General features: G+C 39.1%; 2 non-coding genes across 2 annotated transcripts; both read left to right on the top strand.

Annotated features, from left to right (window-relative positions):
* Positions 1-16,286: 16,286 nt before the first annotated feature.
* Trnag-gcc lies at positions 16,287-16,357 on the top strand. Its single transcript has one exon. It is a non-coding gene; the product is annotated as a tRNA-Gly (tRNA).
* Positions 16,358-21,309: 4,952 nt separating this feature from the next.
* On the top strand, positions 21,310-21,380 carry Trnag-gcc. Its single transcript has one exon. It is a non-coding gene; the product is annotated as a tRNA-Gly (tRNA).
* The last annotated feature ends 695 nt before the right edge of the window (positions 21,381-22,075 follow it).

Raw genomic sequence — 22,075 nt, forward strand, 5'->3', positions numbered from 1 at the left:
TAAAGGCACTGGCAGATCACTTTTGAAGGTTGTGTACTGATGCTTGGGGAACACCATATGTCGAGTTCCCCTATTCTGTGATTAGTTTCGTGCCTCACTCATGTAACACTGTCTGTCATTGTGACACTCTGCCTTCTATTACAAAGCCCTTTATTTTACAGATAATAAAATTTGTGGTGTCACCGCCAGACACCACACTTGCTAGGTGGTAGCCTTTAAATCGGCCGCGGTCCATTAGTATACGCCGGACCCGCGTGTCGCCACTGTCAGTGATAGCAGGCCGAGCGCCACCACATGGCAGGTCTAGAGAGATGTACTAGCACTCCCCCCAGTTGTACGGACGGCTGAGCTAGCGATGCAACACTGACGAAGCCTCGTTTATTTGCAGAGAAGATAGTTAGAATAGCCTTCAGCTAAGTCAATGGCTACGACCTAGCAAGGTGCCATAGCAATTGATAGTTATCGTATGAAGCATGTCTCATCAAGAACGATGTATACAATAGATGGATAAAAGTTAAGTATTCCAGCAGCTACGTACTTTTCTTTATAGCATTCATTACGTATCTTGTTTCAGACCTCACGCCAGCCTGCGTGAGTTTAAGCGCGTGCCTTTCGGCTTCCTCTCATTGTGTCTAGGCTGTCTGGTCTAGACACAACAAAATTAACTTCAAATGCAGACAGAAATAATATCTGCTTGACGACACCTTCCGTAGTAGACTTTCTGAATATGTTATAAACCATCATGCAAGTGGTCAGCATATGGGGTAGCCATATTTTTCACTGCCAAAGTTTACTATGACTGTAAAATTATCTCAGACATCCACTAATTAACATCAGTGCAAGAAGGACTTCATTAATTCTGTACCATCTTTGTTTCTTAAGTAAAATTTTTAGTCCACGCAATCAAAGACAGCTGCAAGCTCACAGGAAATGCCAGCAGAGCAATATGCTTGTTTAATTCTGCCAAGGCTTCATTTATGTGGACTTCTTTGGGTTTCTCTGCACAGAACATTTATTAAAACCAAAGTAAATGTGCCTAAATGTACATGTGGCTAGGGCCTCCTATCAGGTAGACTGACCGCTTGCTGCGAGTCTTTTTAGTTGACGCGATTTCAATGACTTGCGTATCAACTGGGATCAAATGATGATGAAGATAACACAACACCTAGTCCCCAAGAGGAAAAAATCTCTGACCATGCTGGAAATAGAACACGGGCCTCTTGTGCGGCACTCTGCCATGCTGACCACTCAGCTATGGAGACAGACAAAGCCAAAGTGCACACCCGTTAACAAGTTCTGCACAGACAAAAAATTTCAGCAGTCTACAATAGGCCACTGACACAAAAATGTTTGAAATTAATGGGAGGACAGTAGGAAATATACCCAGAATATACTGATCACACAGGTAACTGAAGGGCAGCAAATGTTAAAGTGGCATGGTAAAAGTACGTAGAGGGGACCTCCCGTCTGCATTTATTGTAATTTATGTATGATATATGTACATGACATGCATTAAAATACTCTTGGAGAATTACCTGTATTCAAATATAGACTTTCAAAATTTATCTTGCAGTCTTAGCTTTTATGAAGCAAAGTGTGTCAAATATGGTGTGAACGTAAACATCAGGCTATGCTAGAGATTAGTCTGTTACCACAACCTCTATTTTGCATTCGCATTCGTTAGCTTCATGAATTCTCAACCAACTGCAAACCAAATTTTCTGAGGAGGGTGATGGGGGGAGGGGGGCACAGAGACGTAGTATCACACTACACCCTTAAATGTTTTCTTCATTTTTGATTGATTGGTTTATTCATCTGTAGAGCAATATACATTGTATGGATGTCGTCAAATGTTTGTAAAATATTTCTTATTAAAATAAACATTCCTCTTACAGCATTTATAGCTCCTATGCTTAGTTCTACTTTTCTAATCATATCACAAAGTTGTTAGATATTATAATGTTTATGAATATTAAATTACAATCTATAATTACTGTAAATATTCATTTACAGTGTAGTAGCTGTTATTCAGTAAATATTTTTTAGGCCTTGGCTAAAGGGGGGATCATTTGCATCTTTAATTTCTTGTGGAAGTCTACTGTACAAGTTTATTCCATAGCATACTATACTACTTTGAGTTTTTGACTTGTTTCCCCTGTTTAGATGTAAACACAGTCTGGACTTGGTTCCATGGTCACGTGTTTTACTGTTTGTGGGGTATCGATTGAGATATTTTCTTATGTATGCAATGTTGTGATAGATGCATTCACACGGAACTGTCAAAATTTCTAGTTTTTTTAATAATTCTTTGCGGTGTGCCCTATTAGAACTATTTGTTACTGGGTACAGCTCTTTTCTGTATCTTAAAAATAATCTGTAAATCCCCAGCACTTATTCCTCAAACATTGTCCCATAACTGAGGGTTCAATACATATATCCAGTAGGCTAATTTGAGGCATGAAATGATGCACACAGGTGCAAGGATTTGCAGGGCATAACATACTGATGGTGCCAAAACTCTCACATCTTCTGTCCATTTCAACTGACAATCTACATTTATACCCAAGAATTTGGTATCATCATTAGAAGGGCAGCTTGTTTCATGTTATTGCGCAATAGGAGTGAGAGTGTCACTGATATGATATGAGAGTTGGGATGGCAGTCACTGAAACAAAGGCAGTTTCCTTTGCGGCGAGATCTATTTACGAAATTTCAGTCATCAACTTTCTCTTCCAAATGTGTAAATATTTTGTTGACACCCACCTACGTAGGGAGAAATGATCATAATAACAAAACAAGAGAAATCATAGCTCGAACGGAAAGATTTAGGTGTTCTTTTTTCCCACGCACCATTCAAGAGTGGAATGGTAGAGAAGTATTATGAAAATGGTTTGATGAACCCTCTGCCAGGCACTTAAGTGTGAATTGCAGAGTAACCAAGTAGATGTAAATGTACTTTCAATGTAGTATCATTGTTTTTTTTATGTAGTCAGGAGTTCATACAATTTGTCTTTTTTCACATTTGAAGTTAGCCTACTCTTGAATGACCTGTTATGGACGTCTCTGAAAGCTTCACTGGACTTTTCTGCTAACTGAGCTGAATTTTTGTCTCTAATCACTATGATGCTGACATCACAAATACAACTTTAGTTAACTGTGCTATAGCTGACTGTGTACTTCTTGTACATTGTTTATTGGATACCACTTCTGCATAAATATTTGCTTTTAATATCTGAAAGAGATGATCTGATTGGCCTAGATTTTGAACAAGTAACCTGCAGTGCTTTCTTTCTGTGTCTATTGCCACATGGTCTATCATTGAGGAATATTGTTTAGCCACTCTAGTAGGGCAGTTTATGAGTGATGTTATGCCATAGCTGCAGAGGATTTTCGAGTATGTATTACTAATATCATCTGATTTCATTGTACTGATATTTAAAGCCCCACATATGAGAAAATTAATGTTTGGACTAGATACCTTTGTCCAAGCTCTGATTGAGTTTTGAAGAAAAAAATATTGATATTGGCACAAGTCGATCATTGTAAACAAAATACAATTAATTTTTTTTGACATACTCTTTTCCGTTATTTTGACTGCTGATAATTCAAAATGTTTTGTCTTTACTTAAAGCTACAAGATCCTTTCCGATTTTAAATGTAATATCTTTTTATCACATAGATACATTAAGCCCACCTTTCATGAAATTTCTACTAGTGGAACAGACCAAGTGATACGATGTGATTCTTGAGTTTCTCCCGGCGTATTTGATAATCAAAATATCCACGGGTATGCTGCCGGTCTATAGTGTCCAACGGGCACAATATTTCGGCGATCAAACATGTCGCCATCATCAGGTGAACTGACGGACTGAGCTCCTGTGAACGTGCCGGCACGGAGATCCGTACGCTATGGCTGCTCAGAGGGAACTGGGTTCGGTCGCGGCGGCCGCCGCGACCGAACCCAGTTCCCTCTGAGCAGCCATAGCGTACGGATCTCCGTGCCGGCACGTTCACAGGAGCTCAGTCCGTCAGTTCACCTGATGATGGCGACATGTTTGATCGCCGAAATATTGTGCCCGTTGGACACTATAGACCGGCAGCATACCCGTGGATATTTTGATTAAGTGATACGATGTTAATGTAAAATATACAGTTCCATTTTCCTTACACCAATGTTCAGTAATAAATACAATGGTACAGTCTTGTGTTTGAAACTCTAATTCTAGTAGCTTAACTATATTCTTTATGGATTGTATATTTAGATGACATACTGCTGAACATTCACTTCTACTTACTGTGGTGGTTTCCTCCTCTTCGTGCCTGACATTAAAAAATCCTTCAGACGGGATGGTGGCATTATTTTAAGTCTGCTTGTTACACTACATATTTCACTTGCAGTTGTTCCCTCCTCTTCTGCTGGTGGAGCTTCAGTGTGCTCTGCTGCTGCTGCTGTTGTTGTTACTGTGAGTGAAGGTGGATAAGCAGTGCCAGTTTCCTCATCCTCAGGATCAGCTGGTAAAGAAGGATTCTGGAGGCCTATGACGGCTTCAGCTGCAATACACTGTGTTTGTTATTGTACTCCTTGAAGATTACCTGCAATCCAGCTCCATGTTTCACAATACTGGTACCATCGACCAGGGTTACTTTGATCCTTGTGGGGTTACTTTGGTCCAACACACACACACACACACACACACACACACACACACACACACACACAAATTAAATTTTTGTGCTGAACAAACAAAACAAGATATATTGGTATTTTTGGGTTTAAAATATATTTTATACCCTACTTGAGGGTATTTTAATAGTTTTGAGTAATTTAAATTTTTTACCATTGTTAACACTGGTGTTTCTGTAAACCTTTCTTTTGATGTGTGATTTGTTTATCTCCAAACTTTTCATCGTGGACATATTCAGTAGCAAGATAACAATAAGGTAAGTGTCAAAATGTCATCTTTCATAATTTGTTACCAATGTGTGATAACTGTTTTTCTTTATTCTTTTTTTTTAAAAAAACAGTACATGTTTAACTTTTTGTAAACTTCACCTAAAAACTAGTTTTTTAAGGCTACTTTGTACCAGGCCTAATTTAGACTAAAATAGCCCCATCAATTTACAAACATGTTTTTTACTTCCAAATTAAAACAAAAATATTTATACTTTCATTGTTGTATAACTTACTGTTGTGCAATATTATGTTGCTTGGTTTTGTTCCAGTTGCTGATCGCAGAGTGACGAGAACCTACAAGAGCAAGCCATGTTCAAGAAAGTACACTGGTTATAAATGCTGAGACCTTGGAAACGTCTTTGAAGGACATACGAAGTGGAGTAAGAACACAACGAAGTGCAAGTTAGTATTACAATGTACCTAGAAGCAAAATAATAAATAATCTTAAACCCTATGGGTTACTGGTGCTGGTAGGCCTACCTGCAAAAACACATGGCCAGTCTTCAATCAAGAAGAAGAACAAGCCTTTGAGGCTCATATTGACAAATTAGCTACATTTTGATTTCCTATCACTGATCTTGATTTAAGATACTCCATAAAATATTTTCTTGACAAACAGGCGTGTACAGTAAAGAGTTTTAAAAACTATTTTCCAGGTCCCGATTGGGCAGTGTCATTTAGAAAACGTCACAAGTTAACGGTGCGTACAGCAAGCAACATTAAACAAGTAAGGGCTGCTATTGATGAAACGGTAGTCAATGATTATTTTGACAACACACAAACAAACTGTTCTAAGGAACGTTCCAGATGAGAACACATACAATTATGACAAGACGAACCTGCTAGATGAACCTGGAGCAAGCAAGATCATTTATAAAACGGGGTAGAAGTACGTTGAATGCATAATGGAGTCAACAAAGTCTTGTATTTCTTTAATGTTTTGTGGAAGTGGCTGTGGAGAGATGTTACCACCCTATATGGTGTGTAAGTCTGAGCATTTATGGTCTACATGAACCGAAGGTGGTCCTGCGGGATGCAGGTACAACAGAACAAAAAGTGGGTGGTTTGATTTATGACCACCTTACTTCCTCAGTTGAAAAAGATGCCTGGTGTCAAGGTTGTGATTGGGGACAACTTAAGTTCCCATATCAACTTAGAAATTGTAAAAGCTAGTGAGGATAACGATGTAAAGTTTGTGTCACCCAACCACTGGACATCACCTACTATGGCCCTATGAGAAGGGAGTGGCATAAGATATTGACTTTTTGGAAGGAAAAAAAAAAAGTCAATGACAGGCTTGCCCAAGAATCAATTTCCAAAACTGCTAAAACAGCTGGTTAACTGTTTGTATGTAGTTTGTATGTAGAGAAGAAGAAAAATATGATATCTGGATTTAAAAAAACAGGTATCATACCTTTTGACAGAACCAAAGTACTGGAGCACTTGCCTGAACTTGGTAACTTCAACAGCCCTATGGAAAGTTTAATTGGTGAGTTTCATGCAACACCTTACAGAAAAAAGGAAGGATATGACAAAAAGTACTAAGCCAACTCAGAAACCGTTGGATGTTCCAGCTGGAGAAAGTTTTTGTTCAAATTTGTTTGATGAGTCGAAAGAAAATGAAATGGACTTTGAAGGCGCATCAACTTCTACACCTAAGCCGATAAAAGGGGCCCGGGGTAGGAAGCAAGAACCAGCAAGCCAATCAGATAACTCTAGTTCTTCCAGTCTTCACGATGACAGTGTTTCTGATGATGGCTAACACCTTTCTTTAACTGAAAGTGAATCTGAAGATTTCAAAGAAGAAGTTAGTATCATCGAACCTATCAAGGAAACGCCACCGGCAATGGACCTAGAATCATTAAAACATAACATGAAAGAAGGTGACTTAGTTATTGTCGTGTATGAAGGAAAGCACTATCCAGGTTTGAATATGAAACTGCCTAATGGGGGGAGAGTTGGGCCTTACAGTAGACTGTATGAACAAGACCAAAAAGTCCTGGAAGTGGCCTGGCAAAAAGGATATTCTTGTTTATGAGTGGACTGAAATGAAGAAAAAAAAAATCTGCCCTCCCAAGCTCATGAAACGAGGACACTGAAATGTTCCTGAGATGGCTGATTTTGAGTTGGTATAAAAAGAAATTAGCATTAAAATAGTCTGTAGAACAAAAAGGTATTTCAAATTAACTGTAAATTTTTTAAATTTTTTTATAGATATTTAAATAAGTAAATAATTTTTTTTTGCTATATTGTATTGGTATTTCGTTCCTTAACTTTGTGTAAGGGCTTACCATAGTATAACATGTGATTTGTATTCAATTTGTATTAAAGTAAGTGAGTGGTCCAAAGTAGCCCCGAGCAAGGGTTACTTTGTTCCAACATTTGAAAAATAGTTAAAAATTAAAAAAGGATGATTTCTTAAAGAAGGACGATACAGTTTATTTCTTTCCACTTTGTTAATCGATTAAAACTCAATTTTGACGTTGAAAATGCATTTATTATATTTTTTAATCACTATGCAAGTGAAAACATGAAAAACTGGCCCAAAGTAACCCCAGTCGACGGTAATATGTACATCATATTGGTAGGACCGGGAAGGGGGGGGGGGCAGTTGTAGTATCGCACTCATCCTTACTTTTGCTTCATTTTTCAAGGTAATGGTACTTGGTACTGGTTATTATGTGTCTCTTCATACTTTAGATCTCAATATCACGATCCCACACTATATTGAATTTTTTCGCAACAACAATCACATATTCATCGAACGGCACGACTGTATTGAGGAACATTGTTTCGTCACAACAAACACACATGAATCGAACCACACGATTGAAATATCAAATGTTGAAAACACTAGAATCTGTGTCGTTAGCCAGCTGGTATTGATTAGTATAACTCATTCGCGTAAACATTACATTACCGTAATAAGATTTATATCGTATTTTGTCCGGTGAACATTAAAGAATGAATGATCTCTAGTTGACACTCAGTTTACTAATCGATTGTTATTTCAAAGCCATCTACAGAGTAATTGTGTTTAATCGTACCCATTTAACGCCATATTCTGCTCGAATAACACTGCACATATTGTTGTAAATGATGGCACCTTGCATTTGTAAACATATTTTTTTGTATATCACTTTACTTTATGTGATTATAATAGTTACTGGCTCAAACTTAGGAAGACATTTTTTAGTAATCTTCGGGAGTACAGCTTGTTTAGTGGGCAAAGAAAGAATACAGCGTTTCAGTCACTTCGGTGAGCTTCTTCCGACAACACGACAAATATAGTACTCCATATGACTCCAGCGCAGTCACCTACACAGTGTGGGGCTACTGGAACCACAATTCTGGGATTGTGCTGTGAAAAGCTGTAGTGCCTAAGGCTCAAAAGGATCACGCCAATTGATGCCGCGTTAAGGGTAAGCGTATTTCGTAAAATGCTTGGAAATTAGATTGCCAAGGTTGGTGCTTCAATTCATACTAGCAAAATAGTTCTGATATGATCCATTCTTTAATTTCCTTCTAGCATAATGTGTACAGCCTGTTACAGCGTTATTTCATGTGGTATGGAGTTATATTTTCCTCGTTGTTTACGTACATAAAGAGTGTGGATTGTACCACACATAAAATGTGAAGTACGAAATGGTGGCTGTCACGCGAACTCGTCAACACTGCAGATATTAAAATTTAAAAAGGCGAATTAGGTTTCGTGAAAATATTGGAAAGCGTGACTAGCACTTTGTTCCAATAAAGCCTTCGCGGAAAACATGTTTCGATAATTGATTTGTGCAAATACTCTACATAAAACCTCTCTAAACTAGCAGGTGTAAACTAAAATTTACTTTCTACCAAAAGTGTGGACCTAAAGACGTATTTCCAAAATCACAGTCGGTGGATGCAAGTCACAAAATATTATTATAGACATACGTTTAGAACACGCGAAAAGATATAGGCATAGTTGTATTTTGTTTTAATTACAGTATTAAGAAATTCCCTAAGATCATTAGTGCCTATATCAGCATGCCCCCCCCCCCCAAATAAAAACAGAAACTTGAGACGAGCTATAGTAATTTCTTCTTCTTCTGATTATTATTATTATTATTTTAATTTTAAGGCAGTTACGGTAGTACCTTGCCCTGTCACGTACGATTCTCTGGAATCTTAAACTGGATACCGAAGCGAAACAACTTTAGTAGGTCTCAGCTGCGTTCTCTGTTTTAGAGGAACAAATGTTAAAAGCAAAGAAAAAAAAATCCTTGAGGTCTGTCTGTGCTGCTCCATGACTGCTGTCAATATCTTTATTCTTTGGTTTTGTGTAACTTCCGTGTTTTTTTTCAGTAAATGTTTTTTTTCGTATCCAGGGTGTAATTATAAAGTTAATAAAATGTTTTCTTGCCTTTAAAATAATATTTTTCATCAGGTTATGGGCCCAGTACACGTGTAAAGGCAAACAACATAGTTTAATTAAAACAATATTTGAAATGCGCCAATGTTTGTAAAGAAACATGATTGCTAGCGGCGATTATAAGGTCAGCATTCATAACCTTGAAGGACCTGACGACTGTGCCAAATGGAAATGGCATGTTTCTATGGTGCTGCGTTCATATGGACTAGAAGATATTATTAACGGTACGCGTGAACGTGTAGAGTTGCCGCAAGATGCGACAAGTGTACAAAAAGAAGCGAGTGTGGAATGTCACAAGGATGACGCAAAGGCAGCAAGTCTTATAGCAAGTGCGCTAAGTAAACCTGTTGCAGAACTCGTCTTAACGTGCAAGAATGCTAAAGAAATCTGGGACAAATTACGCGCCCGATTTGAACGTAGCAGTACTCGGCGTTTGAATATGTTGATTGAAACATTTTTCCGTGTTAAACGTGATGAAACGGAAGATATTAATGCACATGTGGCCAAACTGCAAGAGTCATTTGTGGACCTGAACGATGAATTAGCAAAACATAAAGAAAATACGCAATCTGAAAGAATCTTCAATGGTCGAATTTTGTTTACACTGGGAAAAGAATACGACAATTTTAAGGGGCACTTATGCAGTTTAGCAGGTACGGAAAAAATTTATCAATTTTTTTCAAAATTTGATCGATTATAGTCAAATTTGATACGCTGATTACGAATACGATATTTATTTTCGCCCCAGTCAATTATTTAAATCAAAAAAAATTGTTTTAAATCTTTTAAAAATTTTTTATTTTTCAATATTTTGTCGATATAGTGAATTCTGATGCGCTGATTTCGAATATAACATCCATTTTCATTTTCCCTTGACCGTCGGCGATATCTTCTGCCCGATAAGCGCGGCGCTGCCGATGACGCAACATTGCGTAATACACTAACTAATCAGTATTTTCAAATCATAGGCGGCCGCTGCCGCGGCCGCATTCCAAAAAAAAAACTCCCAACCTAACCTCAAGTGGGCTACGCTACAGATCGATTTATGCAGTTTAGCAGGCACGGAAAAAATTTTTCATTCCAAATGTATCTGGCTTGGAGAGCTTTGTGGGTGAATATGTAAATTTTTTCCGTACCTGCTAAACTGCATAAGTGCCGAATATTTTAAAAGGAATGAACATTAATGTGGAAGATGCCAAAAGTGAATTTTGTGACGGCTGTGCAGTTTGAAAGATGCATAGGCTGCCATTCAAAACACGAACAATTCGCTCTACCAGTACTGGTGAATTAATCCACGCGGGTGTCAATGGACCAATGAGCACGAAATCTTTTGGAGGTAAGCATTATTATGTATGTTTCAAAGACGATTTTAGTAAATTCCGTCGAATTTTCTTTTTAAGACACAAAAGTGAAGTGTGTATTGTGCTTAAGCAGTTTTTAAATGAAGTACGAACTAATGGCCATGTTGTCAAACAATTTAGATGTGATGGTGGCAAAGAATTTAACAACAAGAATGTCAGTGAACTGCTTGCAGACAGGGGAATAGAGCTTCTGATTCCTCCTCCTTACACTCCTGAGCAAAATGGTGTGGCTGAACGGGAAAATAGGACCATTGTTGAAGCTGCCCGGTCAATGCTAAATCCGAGTAAATTACCTAAAGGGTTGTGGGCAGAGGCATAGAACACAGCAGTCTACCTAATAAATCGTACCGGAAAATCTTCCGTTGAAAATAAAACCCCTTATGAACTACGGTTTAATCGACCAGTAGGACGACTTGATCATCTCAGAATTTTTGGCACAGGCTGCTATGTTCACATTAACAAACAATTCCGTTCCAAGTTTGATGATAAGGCAGTTTTTGGACGACTTATTGGATATGTTAATGACAAGGATGGGTTTAGAGTTTGGATTCCATCTAAAAGTAAAGTGGTGTTAAGTCTCAACGTGAAATTTAAGCCAGAAATTGTTTGTGATTTACATAGTGATCATGTTGAATTTGAAGTTCCTCAGGAACACTTTAATGATCCGAATTCATCTAAAGATGACCAATGTAAATCTCCTATGCTGTACACTTCTGGAGAAAACCAAACTCAAGAAAAAATTCGCACTCTCGATTCTAGAGAAAGTCAAGAGTCGAGTGAATCTGATGAAAATGAAGAATTAAAAGAATTTCTAAAAGCAGAAGCTGCTGAATCTTCTAATGAAGAGAAACAGAAGAATAAGAGACAACAAAGAAAACCAACCTGGATGGAAAGTGGTGAATTTTGTATGGCAACAAAAGTTGATGCAGTTGAATACAAAGATCGAAACTGTTTTTCAGAAATATTGCAGAAATTTTCTGTGTTCAGAAATTGGCGTGCAATACACAAAGCAATAATTTCATGATTTTTTTTTCTTTTGGAGGAAGTGTTAAAAGAAACGAAAAAAAATTCCTTGAGGTCTGTTTATGTGCTGCTCCATGACTCTGCTGTCAATATCTTTATTCTTTGCTTTTGTGAAACTTTTGTGTTTTTTCAGTAAATGTGTTTTTTTTCGTATTCAGGGTGTATTTATGAAATTAATAAAATGTTTTCGTGCCTTTAAAATAATATTTTTCATCAGGTAGTGTACGATTTATCGCATGCCTAGGAAATCTCTGAACTGGTTTGGTTGTTTGAATTTTTTTTCCGTTGGCTTTGCAGTACACGCATGTTACGGGCACTGGCATTATCAAGGTTAGGGCAGAATCTAGGGTGTGGGTAAAGCCGTTTTTATTCATTAAGAATTCTCGAACTTCCAGCATCAGCTGTCTGCACGTACACCAAACAGCAGATTTAACATTGCCGACCATGACGAATAATACTGCGTCTTTATTTAGCAATCACTATATATCCTGGGTTTTCTTAGTAGTCACACTCGTGGAAATTACGCCAGTTCCTTGGTACGGCTGCGGTTTCGTTGCTGATCTGCCGTCAAAGTGGATATGTACTTCTATATAACTGTGCCGAAATATAGTCTTCAATCTTTTTGTTGCTTTGCCGTTCAATCTTTAGCAAACTGCTGCAACGAGCAGGTCTAACACCCCGAGAGCACGAATCCCACAGCAGATTCCCAACGCAATAAAAATAGTAGCATTATACGTACCAGTCATCTGTCCCCAATTTCCACAATGATGCTCTTAACGCTTGATGCACGATGGAATCATACCAGTTGTTCACCATTCCTTTGTGGAAAAATGAAATAATCCACATTTTGCTGATTCTGCTTTCAGTTTTACAAGACAGGTGTTATAGTACACTCAGTAGAACACGGCCATTGTTAGATTGTGTCTACATCTGTACTTAATCCCAAACACATTAACCGAAACAAGAGAATACCCTAGAAGAGAGGGGGAAAAAGTGTGAAATATCAGGTTCAAAAAAAAAAATGCGCTCCTCGCGATTGAGATCGTCTCAAACTCTGTGTTATATGCCATCACCGAGCTACGAATTGTGCATTCCTGTTGGTATTCCGTACAGTAACACAGAAATACTGAAGAAACTGAACTGGTAGACGTGGACTATCCAGAGAAACTCCATTAACGAAGTTTCAAGAACCGGCCATTGAATGATGGCTCTTGGAATATGTTACAATCCTGTATGTATCATTCACATAGGGAAAGTGAAGACAAGATTAGAATAATTACTGCACTCATAGAAGCATTCAAACAATTGTCTTCTTCGCGCTCCATTCGTGATTGGAGAAGAAAGAAAGGTACAAGGGACGTACTCTTTGTCATCCACTTCACTGTTGTTGTAGTATATATGTACATGTGTAGATATAGAAGTAGTTGTAGAAATAATGTGAAAAACTGGAAAGACGGGGATTACCTTGGGCAGTCCCAGTCTACTAAAAGTTGATTCCACCGACCAATATGAGGATGTTTTTTTTTGGAGGTATTCCACGCTCATGTTATCATTATTTTATTGTCACTGAGCTTATTTTACTTAACCAAACAAAAAAAAAGTAGCTTTCGAAGTACATTTTATTCTACTTAAGTTACACTAATCGATACTGATATAATATATATCTTATGAAAGTAATGCAAAAAATCTATTACCATGAACGCATTTTAATTGTTATAAGCAAACGTAGATGGCGTCACTGCAAGGGCGCCCAGCGATAGTCTGTGGAGGGGGTCGTGCTAGAACTGGGGTAGGGACTATTTGAATATTTTGGGAGACAGATAGCGACTTCTAAGAAGCCATAGAAAAGTTCCAGTTCAGACCCAGTTAAAAACCAACGTAGTACTGATTTTTAAATCATACTCATGAAAGAAAATTACCTTACTGCATTGTATTTTTTTTCCATCGCTTGAGAGCTAGAGAGCATGGGCGCCATTGGCCACCAGAGTTGAATAAGGCTTTTCTAAAGTTTATTTCCTGTCTCTCCAATTCGAGGAGTATCAGTGTTACCGTTTACTTGATATCTATATTCTCAAGCACTCTTTTTTTTCCTATTACTTATTTTAAATTTTCAGTTTCAGCCTAAAATTAGCCGGCCGCTGTGGTCGAGCGGTTCTAGGCGCTTCAGTCTGGAACCACGCGACCGCTACGGTCGCACCTTCGAATCCTGCCTCGGGCATGGATGTGTGTGATGTACTTAGGTTAGTTAGGTTTAAGTAGTTCTAAGTTCTAGGGGACTGATGACCTTACATGACAGGTGCCAAAGTGCTCAGAGCCATTTGAACCTAAAATTATGGCAGTGTCAATAATTTATTTTTGTGAATATTTTCTAGCTCTATTTCATAACTCGTTGGTTATCCTCAGTTTAATCAATGAAGATGTAATTTCAGACTGTCGAATCAAACGTCGTTATTCTTGCTAATAACATAAAAAGATGTACCGATACTTTTCATGTATATTGAAATAACTTTCCCATTTAGGTAACAAAATAATCTAATTTAAAAAATGCTAAGTAGATGCATAACAGTTATCCGTCGTAACGGTATGATGGATATCCTGTACTCCGTATCAAATTTAGTTTTTGGGGCACGACATTGAATCAGTTATTCCAAAACTATCGAGTTTTAAGTCTCTTGCCGCCTCCGGGAAAATTTTGTACGGACGGCCATGGGTGCGGGAGTTTCTCGTGCAGTAAAACGCCAGGCGGCGCTGATGTTTCGAACCGGAAATTTACATTACGTGACCCAGCTTCAGAGAAGATCTAGCTGCGCATTATACCGTTCTCAGGGTAGCTGCTAAGACGTTGCTACGCTTGCCTACTCTCACATGGCTTGCTTATTCTCATTTCACTTGCTTTCCTTGTTATTTTTTGTTTTTGTTTCTGTTAGCTTACATATGCTGCTGGCAGTTACGTACTCATTACATAGTTTATGCTGTTAAAGAGATGACTACGGTAAGCAGATTCCAAAGGATGTAGGTTTCAGTAATTATTCGAAGATGAAAAGGGTGGCACGGAATAGAGTAGCGTGGACGAGTGTATCAAACCAGTCTTCGGACTGAAGATCAACAACAACATTCTTAGAGTGACTATTGTCACAGTTTATATCGCTTAGCTGCTGCCAAAATTCCCCCAGTATATGACCTCATATTAAAGGTGGGAAAGAAAGCAAGCATAATAGGTACTCTTGTTTTCCACATGACATCCATGTTTTAAATAAACTGATGGTATTTTATTTTGCATTGCAAAATCAGTGACGGAGTAAGTTAAGTATTCCGAGTCAGACAGCTAGTCATACAACTAGATCTCAAATTGACATGGTAAGCAGACACCAGGTAAAGCTATTAAAAGTGGTTTCGTCCTTCACAAATTATAAACCATTGTAAGTGAAAACATTTGCTTACATGCTAAACTTCCTGCTGTTAACATTTCCTCCTTTGTGTTAGTCTCTGTGGAAAAAGAAAACAACCAGAGCTACTGTATCGAAGGAATATTGAATGTGTGAGTGAATCATAATGACCACCCTTCAAGTGATTTAGAACATTATTTGTATTACCATTCCGCACTAAACACATTATTCCGAAAGCACACAAAAGTTAGATGAGTCATTATTACAAAGACTTGAGGTACACAGACATGACCGTACGGAGCGGTAGTATCTAAATTTCGGTTTCAGAATGAAAAAATTCGTGGGGGTGAATATGAACTACCTGACTAGTGATACAGGCGTTTATAATAATAAGTTTCGCGTCATACACCAAGCTGTAACAGAGAGACGAAACAATTATACAACATTAATTTGTGGGCATAGAGCAAATAATTAAATCTAAAATACCTGTATAAATGTATTTAAAGTAATCTCCAGTGTGCTCGTAGTGTATGATATGGCCATTTTGTGAGAAAAGCTTCATTACTGTAATACATTTATCAATACTTGATGCACAGTGATAAATAGCATGACAACGTACGTTACAACAAATCTGGACAGATGTTTTTTCTGGAGTCTACCTCTACAATGGAGTCACACAGATGTCACGGAAATTGCAGTCACACGCATTATTCTGTCAGGCGGAAGTTTTTAAGCACAACTGAACTGCAATTAGAACAATATTCTTCCCTTTAATAGCGGTCACCAGCCAGCCATTTCTATACACTTGTTCGGTGCATATAGGTAACTGAGGGATAAAACTGAGAAGGAAAGTACACGAATTTTATAGCTGCGAATATAGAATCATATTCCGCTCGAGCACAGATTTCCGCGTCACCAATCATCTGTCGTTGCTGCCAGGCGTGTACTGCAGCTAGGCACGTGATATTGGCGTCCGAGTCGAAATGTTAAAGCAACCATGGCGCGAGTCACTCCCCCGTGTGTGCAGGTTTACCGGGAGAGCGTCTGCAATCTGCAGCCATTTTCCAAGTCCATCTGAAAACACTTGGATGACTCCGTACACTTTCTCTGCAGACCATTGCGTCAAGAGCACACGTAAATGATGTGTATAGTGCGCATCGGTGGTTCAGTGGTAGAATGCTCGCCTGCCACGCGGGCGGCCCGGGTTCGATTCCCGGCCGATGCATCTATTTTGTTGTTATCTCCATGGAGCTGCTGCGTTTCTTGTGAAGCTCAATTACGCGATATACCTGTACCTACTTCAGAATGCAACAATGGGCATATTTTAGAAACTCAAGCCACGATTAGTATTTAAAAAATGGAATTTATTTTACTGTTTTTCAAAATCTTACCCTTTAACAAAATATATCATTGCATTAGATGAAACGGCTCCTTAAAAATCACTGATGCCGTTCTTCCTGAGACACTTCACAAACTTGATATTTATGACGTCCCGCTAGTTCATGTAATGACGAAAAATTTATGCCATGCATTTTTTTTTTTAATTTTTGGAAACAAAAAAGAAATCACAAGGTGCTAGGTCAGGGCTGTACGATGTTCATTTCTACTGTATGCGGTTATGCGTTGACGTGATTTAGTTCACGAAATTTTTGAAAAAGCTGCGGTAAACAGATATTTGTGTACCAGTCGGCAGTAACACTGTGTGTATCTTCTGATACTGTTGCATCAGTACGGCCCTTATTAGAGAATTTAAAAAAAGGACGAAAGAACGTGGCAACGATCTTCTGACCAACAGTGTTTCGAAAGACCAGTGAACTGACTGATTTTTCTTCTCTGTATGTTAACAGTGAATAAAGATTCGTCGCCAGTATCGAAGATTCATCACCAGTAACGATATTCAAAGCCAAAATTTGAAGAGCAGTGCGTTTTAGTTTTTGATCTGAAAGACTCTGTTGTCAACGGATTCCACATAAACTCAGTTTTCTGACGCATCACTGTTGTAAAATGTTTTGGATTTGAATATATCAGTGTCGAGTGTCGTCCGAATGAAATATGTAATATGGACGTCGATCATAGTATCTCTCTCTGCTTAGCAACGTAAACAGAGATCGCAGTTTGGTTCGCATTGCGAAATAATTTAAATATATAGTTGTATTACAGATAATTGTACTTTGAGCGGTGTCCATTATCGTTCATAGCCTTTCAGCAAGTAATTACACAAAAGTTTTCGTTTGTCTGGGACCAGAATAGCGGCTTTTGCGGCCGTCCTGAGCGGACGCGCCGTGGCGCTTCTTTTCGGATTTTACGACTTAATATTCAGTCTCTGCGTTACAGTGTTGCGTAAAATTATGATTGTGGTGATGCAGCATTTTAGTTTCCTTGTTTTCGCAAGCTGTTAGCTGCTGACATGGCAACCATGTTCCCCAGAAAGCTTACTGTTAAGATTTGGATTTGACAAAGCAACCCGTAATGGTCAGCCAAGTTCACTGGAAATTCATGACTCGATCTTTGACGTTATTGGCGTTACTTCGGATCAGACGCACACTGCTTATTATGACTTGGAGAAATACTGCTTTTTTGTGAAGCTGCTTTAGCCGTTGGTGCTGGAACGGATTTTGCAGAAATTTGAAGGAAAAGCTGAATTCCGCCATCGCGATAATTCGGTGAGTACAGTTACCATTTCAAATGCTGATGTTGATTATAAACAAGTCAGAGTATTTAATTTGCCCCCTGAGGTAGAAAACTGCTACTTAAAAGACGCATTATCTAAATACGGTGATATCAGGCAAATTCGTAATGAACGGTGGCCAAGCCAGCATAGATTGCATTGCTTTAGTGGTGTTCGTTCTGTCGATATGCATATCAAACAAAACATTCCATCTCATATTTTGGGTTGTGGCTAAAAAGCGCACGTTATTTACAATGGACAAACTTTGACTTGTCATATGTGCAACGAAAGTGGGCATCTCCGGCAAAACTGCCCAAAAACGGCGTTTGTATTGCAGAATGATTTACAACAGCGTGAAAGGTTAACACTGGCTGATCTCGTGACCGAAAATCAGATGACGGGTGGTGAAGTTTCCAGTGTTGTGTCTAGACAAGACAGCCCAGACACAATGAGAGGAAGCCGAAAGGCACGCGCTTAAACTCACGCAGGCTGGCGTGAGGTCTGAAACAGGACACGTAATGAATGCTATAAAGACATGTACGTAGCTTCTGGAATACTTAACTTTAATCCATAATTGTAGAACATCGCTCTTGATGATACATGCTTCATATAATAAATATCAATTGAATACGGCGCCTTGCTAGGTCGTAGCAAATAACTTCGCTGAAGGCTATGCTAACTATTGTCTCGGCAACTGAGAGCTTATTTGTCAGTGAACTGTGGCTAGCTAAGTCGGCTGTACAACTGGGGCGAGTGCTAGTAAGTCTCTCTAGACCTGCCGTGTGGCGGCGCTCGGTCTGCTATCACTGACAGTGGCGACACGCGGGTCCGACGTATACTAATGGACCGCGGCCGATTTAAAGGCTACCACCTAGCAAGTGTGGTGTCTGGCGGCGACACCACATCCAGCATTATGGGAAATGTGGACGACAGGCCACAAAATACTCTTGAAGCATCTCCACCTTTACTCAGGAAAGCCACTGCAGACAATCCGGCTGGAAAAAGTAGTGTAGCTACTAACAAGAGACGTCGAACTTATGACGGCAGTAGCACAGATGACGAATATATCAACCTGTCGCTGAAAGCTGTAGGTGACATTCAGAAAACAGTACTGGAAACTACTGTTTCGGACAATATTGTCAGCATAGATTCAAACTCTGAGTCAAGTATATCAGTAGACAAACAGAGTACGCCACCATCAGCTGAACAGGTCGAAGTGACATCACAGCCCCATTCTGTAGCGCTGGTCACGCCAGTAGATGGCAATGCGCTGGACTCGGTGACGCCACAACACCTCACTACAGCACCGGTTCGTCAATCAATGCAGACAGATTCACTCCCGGATGCAATTGAAAGCAAACATGACGAGATAGCGAGTTATTGTCAACAACAGCCGATGTCACAGCCCAAATCCCAAGACGAAGAATCGGAGTTTTACAGCAATAACACACAAATAGCAAACGAAAGTGATCATAGAAGTGACCGGGCATTGGAAGAATGTTTGCAAACTGCTTCTGCGCCGCCTTTGGCAGAGGAGATGGAGGTACACGACTGCCCCTCAGATTCACCGACGCCGCCCTCAGTGGAAAGCTACTCTCGGGGTGGGCGGAGCAGACGTTCGGTGAAGACCAGTGTCAGTACAAACCGCAAGAAAAGTAAAAAGAAAGGTTCTAATGCAAACCGCGGCGGTGGTCTCATGTCAGATTCTCAAGAAGTATCCGGTATGGAAAAAAGGTCACTCCCCTATGTTACAGTCATACACGATTACCAAGTTGAACGTTAATAGGATACAGTCGGATGTTAAAATAGCTGCTCTGAAACAGTTTCTGTATTAGTCAGCGACAGACATTGCTCTCCTACAGGAAGCGATATTCCCACAAATATTTTTTTCCAATAACGTTGATTTTTACAATATTTCCACTGAAACGAGAGTTGGCACGGCCAATTTAGTTACGGAGGGGATCCCCGTACATAACATGGAGGGTTGCATCAAACCAGTCTTCGGACTGAAGATCAACTACAACATTGCTACAGTAACTATTGCCACAGTTTAGATCGCTTAGCTGCTGCCAAAATTCCCCCAGTATATTACCTCTATTAAAGGTGGGAAAGAAAGCAAGCATAATAGGTGCTCTAGTTTTCCACGTGAGATCCGTGTTTAAATAACATTGAAACCGATGATATTATATTTTCCCTCGCAAAATCAGTGACGGAGTAAGTAAGTATTCTGAGTCAGACGGCTAGTCAAACAACTAGATCTCAAATTGACATGGTAAGCAGACACCAGGTAAAGCTATTAAAAGTGGTTTCGTCCTTCACAAATTATAAACCATTGTAACTGAAAAACATTTGCTTACATGCTAAACCGTCTTCTGTTAACATTTCCTTCTTTGTGTTCAGTCTCTGTGGAACAGTATTCCTGTGGAAAAAGAAAACAACCAGAGCTACTGTATCAAAGGAATATTGAATGTTTAAGTGAATTACAATGACCACCCTTCAGTGATTTAGAACATTATTTGTATTACCATTCCGCACTAAACACATTATTCCAAAAGCACACAATAGTTAGATGAGTCATTATTACAAATACGTGAGGTTCACAGACATGACCGTACGCAGCGGTAGTAATCTAAATTTCACTTGCAGAGTGAATAAATTTGCGTACAGTAACTTTGTTGGAATGAATATGAACTACCTTGACCAGTGATACAGGCGTTTATAATAATGCGAGTTTCGCGTCATACACCAAGCTGTAACAGAGAGACGAAACAATTTTACATTAAAGTAATTTGTGGGGATATAGCAATAATTAAATTTAAAATATCTGTATAAATGTATTTAAGGTAATACCCAGTGTGCTGGTAGTGTATGATACGGTCATTTTATGAGAAAACTTCAGTATTACGGTAATACTGTAACACATTTCTCAATGTTTAATGCACAATGATAAATAGCATGACAAGGTGCGTTACAACAAATCTCGACCTACGTTTTTTCTGGAGTCTACTTCTACAATGGGGTCTCAAAAATATCACAAAATAGCAGTCGCACTCATTATTCTGTCAGGCGGAAGTTCTTAAGCACAACTGAAACGTAACTAACAACATATTTTTCCCTTTAATAGCAGTCACCAGTCGGTCATTTCAACATGTTCGCTTATTTGTTTAGTGCATATAGATAACTGAGGGATAAAACTGAGAAGGAAAGTACACGAATTTTGTAGCTACGAATATACAATCATATTCCGCTCGAGCACAGATTTCCGCGTCAGCTATCATCTGTCGTTGCAGCCAGGCGTGTACAGCAGCTAATCATGTGATACTCGTCTGCGGTCCGAAATGTCAACGCAACCATGGCGCGAGTCACGCCCCCGTGTGTGCAGGATTACTGAGCGAGCGTCTGCAATCTGCAGCCATTTTCCAAGTCGATCTGAGAAGACTTGGATGGCTCCATACACTTTCTCTGCAGACCATTGCGTGACAAGTACACGTAAATCGTGTGATTAGTGCGCATCGGTGGTTCAGTGGTAGAATGCTCGCCTGCCACGCGGGCGGCCCGGGTTCGATTCCCGGCCGATGCATCTATTTTGTTGTTATCTCCATGGAGCTGCTGCGTTTCTTGTGAAGCTCAATTACGCGATATACCTGTTCCTACTTCAGAATGCAACAATGGGCATATTTTAGAAACTCAAGCCAGGATTAGTATTTACAAAATTGAAATGATGTTATTGTTTTTCAAAATGTTACCCGTTAACAAGATAAATCATTGCATTATATGAAACCGCTCCTTAAATCAATGATGCCGTTCTTCCTGAGGCACTTCACAAAGTAGATATTTATGACGTACCGCTAGTTCATGTAAGGACTAAAAAATTATTCCACGAATTTTATTTTTAATTTTTGGAAATAAAAAAAGAAATCACAAGGTGCTAGGTCAGGGCTGTACGATGTTCATTTCTACTGTATACGGTTATGCGTTGACGTGATATAGTTCACGAAATTTTTGAAAAAGCTGTGGTAAACGGATATTTGTGTACTAACCGGCAGTAACACTGCGTTTATCTTCTGATACTGTTGCATCAGTACAGCCCTTCTTACAGAAGAAGAAAAAGAAAGAAAGAAACTGGCAACGATCTTTTGACCAACACTGTTTCGAAAGACCAGTGAATTGACTGAATTTTCTTTTCTGTATGTTAACAATGAATAAATGATTCGTCACCAGTAACGATATTCAAAACCAAAATTTGAAGAGCAGTGCGTTGTAATTTTTGATCTG

Source organism: Schistocerca americana, chromosome 3 (genome assembly GCF_021461395.2).
Source record: "Schistocerca americana isolate TAMUIC-IGC-003095 chromosome 3, iqSchAmer2.1, whole genome shotgun sequence".
Lineage (NCBI taxonomy): Eukaryota > Metazoa > Arthropoda > Insecta > Orthoptera > Acrididae > Schistocerca > Schistocerca americana.